General features: G+C 50.4%; 1 protein-coding gene across 2 annotated transcripts in view; it reads right to left on the bottom strand.

The window, feature by feature from the left end:
- Positions 1-5,722, bottom strand: part of LOC119951818 (zinc finger protein 239-like) — a 295,099-nt gene extending 289,377 nt beyond the window's left edge. For both annotated transcript variants that reach the window (XR_005457679.1, XM_038775181.1), the window contains exons 1-2: positions 5,564-5,722; positions 862-942 (exon numbers count right to left, since the gene is read on the bottom strand). The gene's annotated coding sequence lies outside the window, so the exon portion shown is untranslated. The remainder of the gene's footprint in view (positions 1-861; positions 943-5,563) is intronic.
- Between the last annotated feature and the right edge of the window lie 8,597 nt (positions 5,723-14,319).

The following is a 14,319-nucleotide window of genomic DNA, read 5'->3' as shown; positions in this document are numbered from 1 at the left end:
AGTTTACCGATCATGGCTTATCACTTCAATATCTTTGACCTCATGATTCACGGTCAAAGGAACTGCTTCTCCTTTTCGGTGACCTCACAACCCTATGTACTGCTTGATATCCTTTCAAGTTGCCGACCATCTCAAATCATAAACTGTAACTTTATCTTTAAATTCACACACTCTTGCTGAAAACATGGAATTTCCTTAATTATGCCCGACCCGGGCCCCCCTATTCCACATCCTTCCACTACCTCCCCTGCTTCGTTCCTTTTCATGCACTGCTTATTTGTGTCCCTGTTCTCTTTTTTTCCTTATTCCTTTTTATTACTAAAACAGTTGTCTCTGTTTGTTTCTTTATTGCATTTTTATTTGATATAGGGGGCCCACTTCATCAGGGGCCCACTTGCCATCGGGCAAGCTGACACCCTGGCCAGTCCGCCACTGATCCCATCCCACAGTCAGAGCAGAGGAACGGCCTCTCCCCGCTGTGAACTCTCTGGTGGTTCAGCAGGTTGTATGAATGAGTGAATCGCTTTCCACGCTCAGAGCAGATAAATGGCCTCTACCCGTTGTGAATTCGCTGATGTGTCACCAGAGTGGATGACTGAGTGAATCCCTTCCCACACACGGGACAGTTGAACTGCCTCTCCCCAGCGTGATTGCGCTGATGAGCTTGCAGTTCAGATGGGTATCTGAATATCTTCCCACAATCTCCACATTTATATGGTCTCTCTCCAGTGTGAATGTGCTTGTGTTGCAACAGGCCAGAAAATCGTCTGTAGCCTTGTCCACACTCCGAGCACGTGTCCGGTTTCTCCCCATTGTAAACGCTGCTTTTTCCTTCCATGTTCAAAATCTGATGATACTGACCTGATGATGAATTGGGCGACTCTGTCAGATCCTGATGTGAGGTTCAAGTTTCCCGACTGCAAATCCTCCCCTTCGAACACCCTGTGAAATTGATTTGAAACAGAAAAAAAGGGAGTGAGAGAGAACCCAGAAAAACAGAATGGCAGGTTGTGGAATTGAGCTGAATGAATCTGGTCATTTGTGGGGCCGGCACTTGGAAAAGTGACAAAAACTGCTGGATTGTTATAAAAACACAACTGGTTCGCTGATGTCCTCAGGGAAGGGAAGTTGCCACCTGGTTTGGGCCTACACAAGACTCTGGGGGAGAGAGGGAGAATGTCTCGCTGAGTATCCGCCTCACTCAATTTACACCCACTCAAATAATAATCTGGCTTCCTATTTTTACTACTGAAGCAGATCACTTCAATTTTATCCATATGATACTGCATCTGACATTCATGTGCCCTCTCACTCAGCCTGTCCAAATCCTGCTGAAGCATCACTGCATCCTCCTCACAGCTCACCCTCCCACCCAACTTTGTATTATCTGCAAATTTGGAGACAAGACATTTTTCCCTCATCCAAATCATTAATAATGTGAACAGTTGGGGTCCTAGCAGATCACATGCAGTACCCCACTCGTCACTGCCTACCAATCAGAAAAAGACCCATTTATTGCAACTTTTTGCTTCCTATCTGGTAGCAAGCTTTCTACCTTTCTCAAGGCACTACTCTTAATCCCATGCGCTTTAACTTTACATATTAATCCACTATGTGAGACCTTGTCGAAAGCCTTCTGAAAGTCTAAATGAACCATATCTACCGATTCTCCCTGGTCATCTCTACTAGTTGTATCTTCAAAGAATTCTGGAAAATTTGTGAATCATGATTTTCCTTTCGTATATCCATGCTGACATTGTCTGATTACACCACTGCTTTCCAAATGCTGGGAAATCCTTGATAATGGATTCCAGCAACTTCCCTACTACCGACGTTACGCTCATAGTTCCCTGTTTTCTCTCCTCCTCCCTTTAGGGGCTGGTTTAGCACACTGGGCTAAATTGCTGGCTTTTAAAGCAGACCAAGGCAGGCCAGCAGCACGGTTCAATTCCCCTACCAGCCTCCCCGAACAGGTGCCGGAATGTGGCGACTAGGGGCTTTTCACAGTAACTTCATTGAAGCCTACTCGTGACAAAAAGCGATTTTCATTTCATTTCATTTTTGAATTGCAGGGTTATATTCGCTCACCTCTAATCTGGAAGAACCATTCCAGAGTCCAAAAAATTTAGGAAAATGACCACCAATGGATCTATTCTTTCTAGGGCCACTTCCTTAATTACTCTGGGATAAGATTATCAGGCCCTGGAGATTTTCCGCCTTCAATCCCATTAATTTCCCCAAAATCATTTCTTGACTAATACTAATCTCCTTCAGCTCCTCACTCAAACTGGTGTTTCTCAGAACTTCCAGTACATTATTGTTTTCCTTAGTGAAGCCGAAGCAAAGTACAACTTTAGTTCCTCAGCTATTTCTTTGTTCTTGGTTATGAATTTCCATCCCTTCTGATTGTAAGGGGCCTACATTAGTTTTTAGCAATCTTTTTCTCTTTACATACCTATAGAAACCTTTTGTCAATTTTTATGTTTGCTGCTAGTTTACTTTCAAATTGTATTTTCCCTTCTACATCAATTGTAGAATTGTCTGCCTTTGCTGAATTTTTAAAAAAAAATCATTTTTATTCAAATTTTCACAAAATATCAGTAACAGAAAATATTAATAACTGAAAAAACAAAAGGGAACAAACCCCCTCCCCCCCCACCCCAGTATATACAAAAAAGAAGAAATAAATTAACGCCCGTCATTGACAAAGAACACATATACACGTCCCTTCAACCCAAACCACAGAGAAGACCCCCCCCACCCTCCCCGGCTGCTGTTGCTGCCGGCCTTTTTCCCTACCGTTCTGCCAGGAAATCTAGGAATGGCTGCCACCTCCTGAAAAACCCCTGCACCGATCCCCTTAGGGCAAATTTCACCCTCTCTAATTTAATGAACCCCGCCATATCGTTGATCCAGGCCTCCACGCTTGGGGGCCTCGCATCCTTCCACTGAAGAAGAATCCTCCACCGGGCTACTAGGGACGCAAAGGCCAGAACACCAGCCTCTTTCGCCTCCTGCACTCCCGGCTCCTCTGCAACTTCGAATATTGCGAGCCCCCAGCCCGGATTGACCCTGGATCCTACCACCCTCAACACCGTCCTTGATACACCCTTCCAAAATTCCCCCAGCGCTGGGCATGCCCAGAACATATGGGCATGGTTTGCTGGGCTCCCTGAGCACCTAATACACCTGTCCCCGCCCCCAAAGAACCGACTCATCCTTGTCCTGGTCATGTGAGCCCTATGCAGTACCTTGAACTGTATGAGGCTAAGCCTCACACAAGAAGAGGAGGAGTTCACCCTTCCTAGAGCATCCACCCACATCCACTCCTCAATCTCCTCACCCAGCTCCTCTTCCCTTTTACCCTTCAGCTCCTCCACCGAGGCTTCGTCTACCTCCTGCATCACTTGGTACGTTTCCAAAATCCTCCCCTCTCCAACCCACAACCCTGTCCTGAACCCCACGCGGTGGCAACAGAGGGAACTCCGCCACCTGCCGCCTGACAAACGCCCTTACCTGCAAGTACCTAACGGTGTTCCCCGGGGGGAGCCCAAACTTCCCCTCTAGCTCACCCAGGCTCGCAAATTTCCCGTCTATAAACAGGTTTATCTTACAACCTTCTGACTCAGAGGTGAGAGAGCTGCCCACTGAGCCACTGTTGACACTATAGACTCTGGGCGAGATTCTCCGGACTTGTTGCGCTCTCGATCAAGAGTAACGAAGCCGCTGAATAGCGGGAAATGCCAAAAACCAGATCCGTGCCAGGTTCCAAACAGTTTACGATGCAACCAGCCCGTTCCCCTTAGTGAAATCAGGATCTCGCTGTAGCGAGGCGAGAAACCAATCACCATCACTTCAGCCCCATTTCCATACAATTAACGAGACACCCCAGATCCAATGGCCTCCCGTCAGTCAGCGGCCTCTCCAGCAAGTGCTCACGCTGGCGCCGATTAGTATTTCTTTTGAAAAGCTTGAACCAGGCAGAAGGCCTCCTGTGGTGAGCCGAGGAGGTGAGCAGCCACTTTGCTCACAGGCAAAGAGCCCGGGTCCGCTGGGCATGCTGACCCAGTACACGGGGGGTGGGGGACCTTCCGCAGGGGTGGGTCACCATGGGGTGGGGTGGGAGAAGACTCTGGGGGTGGCAACCACTCGGGCACCACCATGCCAACCCCTGGATCATGTGTTCCCATTCCGGGGGCAACCCTTGTCCCTGCCCGTCTACCCCAACGACCACCCGTAACCCCCACCAACTGCTGAGGCGTCTGGCTGCGTGGCTGAAGGGTATTGCTGATAGAGAATTGGCAATTTGAGCCCTTAAAGTGAGCCCTTCACAGATTCCAAGTGGATTCCCGTGGGTGGGCAGGCCTTGTAGCGTGTGGGAGTCATTGCCAAGCATTTCAATCAAACCTTGATGCCTGGACACTGTGCCTGAACACTGCGGGAGGCAAGAGCTTACACACAGCATCCGCACACCCAGGGGATGGGACAGAGCCTCAGGGACATGCCCACGGCAAGTGGGTGGGTGGGTGCCACGTCAGGTGGTGGTTGGGGGGGGAGGGGGGAATGCCTGGAGAGATGGGCAAAAGGACCGGGGGTCAGCCCGCATTGCAGAAGGAAGTGACAGAGGCATCACAATGTCATGATGTTTGTGCAAAGAGGTGTTTATTGTGCTGTACATCATCCCACTCCTGGTGGTGGTGCCCTCCCACCCCCACGCCCAGTGCCCTCCCAGTGCCCTCCCACCCCCACGCCCAGTGCCCCCCACCCCCGCGCTCAGTGATCCTCGACGTGCCTGGCCCTCCTCGTTCTAACACTATGTCTCGCTGTGACCAACGTTGACGAAACTCCACAGGCGTGACTGACGCTCATTCAAGTGTCTGTCTGAAACCGCGCACCAGGGAACGCACCATTTTGGTTGAAGCTACGCTGATGTGACTGACGGATTAGTAGCCGTGGAGGTGGGCCAACGCTCACTCGAGCGTCTGGTTGAAGCCGCATAGTTCACTGCATTTTCTTTCCCTTGGTCTATTTGTTATTTTTGACCCTCCATCGCGTCAGAAAATAAATAAATAAATAATGCCGAATACAAAAAGAAAGGGAATGTTCCGGGTTCTGATTGAGGAGCCGTGAGCTCCATCACAGGGTTCATAGCGGAACATCAATCTCAGTTAATGCAGAAAGATGGTTGGGACCCACACCTTACGGCTGGGGAACAGGAAAGCTGGCGGATGGGTCAGAAGAAGGATAGAGAACAAAAGGGGTAATAATTATGAGCAGCCTATATTTAGTGAATAATTAGACAAAGGAATGAGACAATCCAGCCCAGCCAGTGGCTGCAGTTTGCAGCAACACAGTTGGGCAGATAGGGTGGGGCCGCCCCAGTGGATAAAACACAATCACCAACCGCCCTTGGGCCGAGGATACTGAGCCTCATCTCCCTGTGGCCAGAACCAATAGATATTGGGAATTGAAGGAAAAGGAGAGTCATTTAGTAAACCCACACGGTAAGGCTAATCCTGAAGGAACACAAATTTGCTGAGGAATGGCAATGGTGTCACTTTACCTGCCTGAAGACACAGGAAACTGAGCGATAATTCAGCTGGACGGTTGGAAATGAAATACAGGCTTGTGTCTCAAAGGAAAACTCTGTCTGTGAAAAAGCATTTTTGCAAACTTTAAGCCAAGGTCATTCAAAGCAAGTTGATAAGGACAAGTACAGCTCCTCCTGTGATTACCAAGGGGGAGGCTGCCCTAAACATTCAGTCATATATCCTCCCCTCCCTTGTACTGGTGAGTTAGCAACAGTTATAGTTAAAAATGTAACAAATGAATTTACTATTCCATTTGAGATGCTAATTAGAGTTCTTTTAATTGGGTTTAGTTCTAAAAAAATGTTTACAATTAGTTTACACTTCATCGAGTGTAAAACTCTGATTTAAAAAAAATCAAACCGCTAGGATTAATGAGATAGGTTTGAAAGTAAGCAGCCCGTGTTTAGGTTAGTCTGTTCCAAAACAAAGATAAGCCGAATTTGGTAGCCAATCCAATTTTAACTCCCCAGTACATTTGGGTGATAAAACATGTTGAGAGTCAGTTTTTCTTAAATTAGTTTTTCATTCTCCTCTTTTCTCCCAAATTTACACCCACCAACAATAATCAGAAACAAATATGTCAATCCCCATTTCAATAGGAACGATCCCATCCTCCCACCAAACCCCAAACATTAGCTCACATGTTCCCATAAACAACTGACAAAAAGGAATGAGGAATCACCCATAGTCGCCATTAACACACACCGCGCCCCTCCTCCAACCCTCCCACCCACACGGCCCAACTAATGTTCGATGTTATCCAGTTCTTGAAAGTGCATAATAAATAATGCTCATGAATTGTAGAACCCCTCCATCCTTCCCCTCAGTTCAAACGTAACCTTCTCAAGAGTCAAGAATTCCAACAGGTCCCCCCGCCATGCCAGGGCACAGGCTGGAGAGGCTGCTCTCCAACCCATCAGGATCTGCCTTCAGGCGATCAACGAGGTGAAGGCTACAACATCTGCCTCCGCACCCGTTTCCAACCCTGGCTGGTCCGACACCCCGAATGTGGCCTCCTGGTGGCCCGGGTCCAGTTTCACGTGCACTACTTTAGAAATTACCCTCAAAATCTCCTTCCAGTACTCCCCTAGCTTTGGACAGGACTAAAACATATGAACGTGATTAGCGCAGCCCCCTCCCCTGGGCAACATTCACACACATCTTCTCCTCCTTCAAAGAATCGGCTCATCCTCGCCCTCATAAGGTATGCTCTGTATACCACCTTCAGCTGTATCAGCCCCACCTCGCGCACGAGGTGGAGACATTTACTCTCCGGAGCACCTCACACCTCCTTCATATCCTCTCCCAACTTTTCCTCCCCACTTTGCTTTGATCCCTTCCAGCGGTGCTTTCTCCTCCTCCAAAATAGCTCCGTAATCCACTGACACAACCCCCTTCTCCAGTCCCCTTGTCGTCAGCACCTCCTCCAGCAATGTGGAGGCCGGTTCCTCCAGGAGGCTCTGTATCTCCTTTCTGGCAAAATCTCGAATCTGCATAGATCTAAACATTTCTCCCTGCTCCATCCTATACTTCACTTCCAGCTCTCTCAGTCCTGCAAACCGACCCCTAAGAAACAAATCTTTTAGTGTCTTAATCCTCTTCTCCTCTCATTTCCGAAAATTTCCATCCCACCTCCCTGGCTCAAATCTGTGGTTCCCCCGAATCGTCATTTCCCTTGACCCTGCCCCCAACCTGAAGTGTTGGGCCTCCAGATTTTCAATGAAGCTATTATTACTGGACTCCCTGAGTATTTCCCCAGAGCTATCGGGAGCGGCGCTGTTGCTAGTGCTTTCAATCCCAACTCTCTGCACAAACTCTCCTCCATTCTGACCCACTGGGAATCAAACCCTCTGACCCAGCTCCGCACCTTCTCCACATTCGTGCCCAGTAGTCATACATCTGGTTCGGGAGACCCAAACCCCCTGCCTGCCTTCCCCTCTGCAGCAGCACCTTTCGAACTCTTGCCACCCTCCCTCCCCATATGAACAAAGTAATCCTTCCCGCAATCTCTCTGAAAAAAGCCTTTCGCAGGAAAATCGGCAGGCATTGAAAAATAAACAGAAATCTCAGCAATACATTCATTTTAACCGCCTGTACCCGGCCCGCCAGTGCCGAAGGGAGACCGTCCCACCTTGCCAGATCAGCTTTCACTCTCCCCACCAAACTAGAAATGCCCACCACCAACTTCCCTGTCCTGTCCTGCATCTGGACAATTTCCCTTGCTGCCGCTTCCCTCCGGAGCTGACCCGCTAACATACCCGCCTTGTCTCCATGCTCATAAACTGCACCCCTCGCTCACCTCAGTTGGCTAACTGCCTTCCTGCTGGATAGTCGGTCGAAGCTCACCTGTAGTTTCTTCCTCTTTTCCAACTTCGCTGGGTCTCCATCTTCTGCATAACTCCTATCTACCTCCAACCTCTCATCTATTACCCTCTGTCATTCCAACCTGTCCTCTTTGTCCACCCTGGCCTTGAACTAAATCATCTCATCTCCTCTCCACCACCTTTAGAGCCTCCCAGCCAACTGCCTACGACACCTCACCCGTACAGTTGAAGCCTACATATTCCTCAATTACTTTTTCAATTTTGTCACAGAACCCTCAGCCCCCCAACAGTCCCACACCTAATTTCCACCCCGGCCTCTGCGTTACCCCCTTCTCCAGTACCATATCCACCCAATATGGAGCATGATCTGATACTACAATTGCCGGGTACTCCAACCCCTTAATCCCAGCCAGCAAAGCCGTCCCCACCGCAGAAAAGTCAATCCGCGAGTATGCCTTATGGACTGCCGAGAAAAACAAGTACTCCCGCTCCCTCGAGTGCAGGAACCTCCAAGGGTCCACCCCTCCCATTTCCACCATTAGCCCAGCCAACGCCTTTGCCCTCGCTGATGGGACCAGCGAGCGCGGCCGTGACCTGTCCAAGCTGGGCTCCAGCACCAAGTACCAGTTACCCCCCCCCCCCCCCCCCCCCTCCGCCTGCCCCCAAATCAGTTTGTGTGTGTCCAAGTCGGGGATGGCCCCAAACACCTTCTTTGCGAATCCCACATCGTCCCAATTGGGACTGTACACACTTACTAGCGCCACTAACCCCAACGCCTTGCATAACCTGACCCATCGCAGAAACCGTTTCACCCATTGCCTCCACCGCGGATGCCACCCGTGCGGTGTCGGCCTGGGTCTCTGCCATGAGCGGCACCACTCCCTGCTCGTGGACGCGGTTCGACTCCTCTAACAGCGTCTGCAGAGTCTGGAAGACAGCCCTCATCCCGTCATTGTTTCCCTGGGTTTCTTGAGGCATCGGCTGTGCGGGTGGGTTGAGAAACTCCAGGAACTCAGAAAACATCTGGGAGCCAGCTGCATGCTGGGCCTGGTCTGGCCTCCGCGAGTCCGGGCCCTCGGTTGCTCCGACTTCCACCTGCTGTACCTGCTCAGCTGTGATGTGTGAACCAGACTGTGACCCAGGAGCCTCATCACTAAATAGGGCCGCCGGGGTGAGTGTCTCTGGATGGTGGATGGTGTGGGAGATAGCAGTGCCGCAAGCCCGATGTTGTCGCAATTTAGAGCCTCCTCTATGGTGTGGGGCCGCTCAGACTCCGGAGGGTTATCGCTGGCCATTTCCGTGGCTTGTGGTATCGCCACCCTCTGGGCGTCCTGCTCCGCAGATTGGGTTGGGGAGGATGGGACTCCCCGCTGATCGGGCACCCTCTGTCGTTCGGCCCCAGGTGAGATGGGGGCAGATGCCTGTGTCCGTCTGCAGCCAGACGGCCCTGGTTGTTCGGCATCACGTCCTAGGGAAGAGAATGAGACGGGTTATTTAGATTTGCTCGGCAGGCCGCTGGGCGGTCCCAGTGGGCAGCGTGTGAAGGGACAGAGGATGGGGTAGGTATCCCAGTGGGCAGGATGTGTGAAGGGACAGAGGATGGGGGAGGTATCCCAGTGGGCAGGGTGTGTGAAGGGACAGAGGGTGGGGGAGGTATCCCAGTGGGCAGGGTGTGTGAAGGGACAGAGGATGGGGGAGGTGCCCAAGTGGGCAGGGTGTGTGAAGGGACAGAGGATGGGGGAGGTATCCCAGTGGGCAGGGTGTGTGAAGGGACAGAGGGTGGGGGAGGTGTCCAAGTGGGCAGGGTGTGTGAAGGGACAGAGGATGGGGGAGGTGTCCAAGTGGGCAGGGTGTGTGATGGGACAGAGGATGGGGGAGGTGTCCAAGTGGGCAGGGTGTGTGATGGGACAGAGGATGGGGGAGGGGTGGGTGTTTGTCAAGGAGGGTTGTCTCACTTGTTGCAGCTCCGCCAACCTCGCATAGCGCGACATCCCGGGTACCAGACCCCCCAACAAGGTCCAGTGCCCTCTGCTCAAAGGTGGTGAGGGGGTGCAGGTTGGGCGAACCCCCTCCAGTCTGGTGCCGCTCACGGGTGTTGTGAGCAGACTTGGCCTGTTGGGGGAGGGTACATAGGTAGATCATTACAATACGGAAGGTATCAGCAGTCCGTTCAGATACTGGCACAGTTTGGGGGTCAAGTTGTCATAAGACGATTGCATCTCTCCACGGGGGCCAGAGCGCTGGGTGTGTGACAACTTTGTGAACCACCCTCAACTAACTCTGCCCCAATCCCCCTCCACCCCCCGTGCCAAGGGGGGAGGTGGGTGATTAAGTTAAGGGGGAGGGATGGTTGTGACCAGGGGGCACCTTCTTGGCACTTACCCTGGCAGCCCTGGTGAGGTCGTGCAGCTTTTTTCGGCACTGCTCTGCTGAGCGAGGGGTCTGCCCCACAGCACTGACGGCAGCACCCACCTCACGCCAGGCCTGGCGCACCGCGCTGGCAGGTTGGCGATGCCCTCTCCGCGGGCAGATGATACCCCTCCTCTGCTCGACAGCATCGAGCAGCGTTTCCACATCTGCATCAACAAAACGAGGTGCAGCTCTCCTGGGCTCCGACATCATGGCCTACAGATTCTGTGCTCGCCCGCGCCTTTTTACGGCGTCGGGCGGCGTCACGTGGGCGTGATCGTATCGTCGCCACGTTCCGTCGTCATCGCGCACGTGATTGACGCGGCCGCGTTCCTAGCCCATTTCCCGGACGTGAATACGTCGGGAAATGGACCCTTCCCGACCATCGTCAAATGCGCCCGTTTTTGACGCCAACTTCACGATTTTTCGCGGGTGCGGAGAATCGCGCCCGGAGTCTCTGGGGACAGAAGAACGTCACAACCCGAAAGAGAGAGCATTTACAGACGGGCACTTTGTTGGTGTTCACAATATTCACGGACCTTGGCTAGAATGCGGCTTTTGGTGGAAGTGACTCGAAGGCCAAGTCCATTGGGTGGGAAGTGAGGGATCCGACATTGCAGAGGGAGATTGGGAAGACTGAGATTGTCCATGGTGCAACATTTCTACAGGAAGTAATGTGAGGGCTCAGAACAATGTGGGATGTATCTTTGTTTTACTGACTATTAAAGTGAAATTGAGTACCTTGACTCCTCACACGGACACCTGGCTGACAAGAGGCACTGATTGGACAATAGCTGGAAACAATCAGCTGAAATGTTTTTCTGGGAGTGTAACTGTTTCTCTGTAACCCGGAATCGACTATGTGAGAGTTAAAGGCAATACCAGGCTAAATTACATTGAATATACAGCACAGAAACAGCCCAACCAATCCATGCCAGTGTTTATACTTCACTTGAGCCTCCTCTCATGCTTTCCCATCTGACTCGTTCAGTGTATCCCTCTGTTCATTTCTCCCTCATGTTTCATCCAGCTTCCCCATAAATATATCGATGTTATTCACCTCCACCAATCCTTCAGGTAGCGAGTTCCACATTTCCACCACTCTCTGGGTAAGAAACTTCTCCTGAATTCCTGATTAGATTATCTCACATTCATAGCTTCTAGTTTTTGTCTTACCATTACAAGTGAAAACATTCTTCATGTGCATCAAAATCTTTCATAATTTACAGCCCTCCATTAGCTCCTAAGCCTTGTATTTTGATGAGAGCAGTGACCCAGCCTATGCATCGCCTCCTGATAGGTTTAACCTCTCACACTAAAAATCTAAAGACAAAAATGCTTTGTTCACACTTGAGCTCAGCGCAGTGAGAGCAGGGATGGAGTTACAAGGGAGCCCGAGAACAGCAGATTCACTGAGATTGGGTGGGCTGGTCGGATCTGTGTGAATAAACTGGTTAATCAGAGTGCCAATGATCGGGGACTTGGTGTTCTGGGTAGTGGAGGAGCCCAAGTGACAGCCTTCAATAACAGATTAATTGGCATTTATACAGCACATTTAATGTAATTAAACATCCTAAGGTGTTTCACAGGGACATTGGAAATCCAGATTTCACAAATGATTTGATAAAATTGTCCAAGCTCATGTGACAGAAAGCACTGCTTCGTTCTGTCTCTGCCTCTGCCTTCACACACTCCTTCCCTATTGATTGTAACACGAATTCATACCTCTATCCTTCTGCTTTCCCCCCAATCCTCCTCCCCTGAAAGGGCTGACTCTTGGGTTCAGCTTCACTCTCAGGTATTGCCCTCCCCAATATGTCACCCAGGTGTCTGAAGTTAACAAACTGTTTTCTATGGGGGACGTCAGAATCAAACCCAGTGACATGTACTTTGTGTCCGGAATGGGGTCACTGCCCCCCCACTCCCACTTTTATCCCAGTCACAGGTGTTTGGAGACTGGTTTGAAGATGGTTAATGGCGGCTGAATCACCCATAACGCCCTTCGCCAGAGAAACCGCTCTATCCGTTTTGCGCATGTCCAAAGGAGAGGAAGCTATGCGCATGAGCAGTGGCGGTTATTCCTGTTGAGGTCAAAAGGTCATCCATGATGACGTCACATCCGTTGCCCATTTTTCCGTCGGCCAGCAACCAATGGGAAGAATTGGAGGACCGGAAGGACTATGGTCCTCCAGCCAATCAGAGTGCGGACTTTGTGTTAACCACGTTTCAGCTTCCTACAGACTGAAAAATCCTGCTGTGCCCAACATCTGTGAGTAAAACACTTTCTTTTCTCCCCCATTCCATTTATTTTCTCATTCTCACCTTCAATTGGTCACTTGCAGCAAATGAAGCGAAAGGAAGTGAATCCAGGGAGGATGCAGACTCTGGAAAACTTGGCCCAGGTCTCTCTCTCTCTTAAAGACATTGACATCCTTTGCCCCCTCAGCTTGATACATTTATTTGTCTGGCTAAAAGGATGCATAGAATTTACAGTGCAGAAGGAAGTCAATTGGCCCATTGAGTCTGCACCAGCCCTTGGAAAGAGCACTCTACTTAAGCCCACCTCATCCCCCTAACCCAGTAATCTCACCTAAACCTTTTGCACACAAAGAGCAATTTATCATGGCCAAACTGGAAACTGGAGGACAGTGAGTGCCTTTTTCCTCGGATGGTAATGCCTTGGACGAGGGGACATGACAATCCCTGATTCTTTTGCTGCCAGTCTGGGCTCTATAAAATTTGAGACGGATTTGCAGGTATCAATTATTGTTTATTTTAACCAGCTTGCAAGGCTCACACAGCCGTCTTCTAAAGCTCCCAAAAGCAAGTGAGAGAGAACACAAAGAAATCACAGCACATATAGTTCAAATCACATCAAGATTCGCATACAAGCTTCCCATAGGTCATTCTATACACCTTCTGACCTGGCCATATATCCTGATTGGTTAGAACATAGAACAGTACAGCACAGAACAGGTCCTTCGGCCCTCAATGTTGTGCCGAGCCATGATCACCCTACTCAAACCCACGTATCCACCCTATACCCGTAACCCCCCCCCCCCCCCCCCCCCCACCCCCCAAACCCAACCCAACCCAACCCAACCCAACCCAACCCAACCTTACTTTTTAGGACACTACGGGCAATTTAGCATGGCCAATCCACCTAACCCGCACATATTTGGACTGTGGGAGGAAACCGGAGCACCCGGAGGAAACCCACGCACATAGGGGGAGGACGTGCAGACTCCACACAGACAGTGACCCAGCCGGGAATCGAACCTGGGACCCTGGAGCTGTGAAGCATTTATGCTAACCACCATGCTACCCTGCTGCCCGTATTCACTTCGTATTTCCCAATCCTTGGCCTCTTGTTACCCAGCACCCTTTTCACCATTCTCTCCACGAGGCAAAGCTCCCCTCCCCCCTTCCCAGCCATGCTGTGCTCATCCCTTTGTTCTCTGTCTATGAACTCACTACCCTCAGGCCTGCACTATCATCTACATTATTCTAACTAATAATCCTACTGTCTATCATATTTGTTTGTTCACTTCCTCAGACATAGCTTTAAATTGATGGGAGATAGCTATAGGACAGATGTCAGAGGTAGGTTCTTTACTCAGAGAGTAGTATGGTCATTGGATAAACATATGGATGATGAGGGAATAGTGTAGATGGGCTTTAGAGCGGTTTCACAGGTAGGCGCAACATCGAGGGCCGAAGGGCCTGTACTGCTCTGTAATGTTCTCTGGAGCACCCAGAGGAAACCCACACAGACACGGGGAGAGCATGCTGACTCCGCACAGGCAGTGAACCAAACCGCAAATCGAACCTGGGACCCTGGAGCTGTGAAGCAACTGGGCTAACCACTGTGCTACCTTGCTGCCCCTGATGGTCTCTTTTCTAGTGTTCACAATTAAAGGGCTGGTTTCCCCAGGAGATGGCTGACATGTAAGGGGACAGTAAATTCATTGAAATAAGTGTAATGTTGTTATATT

This window comes from Scyliorhinus canicula, chromosome 17 (assembly GCF_902713615.1).
Source record: "Scyliorhinus canicula chromosome 17, sScyCan1.1, whole genome shotgun sequence".
Classification (NCBI taxonomy): domain Eukaryota; kingdom Metazoa; phylum Chordata; class Chondrichthyes; order Carcharhiniformes; family Scyliorhinidae; genus Scyliorhinus; species Scyliorhinus canicula.
The sequence above is the reverse complement of the archived record's forward strand: the minus strand, read 5'-3'. Positions and strand labels throughout refer to the sequence as shown.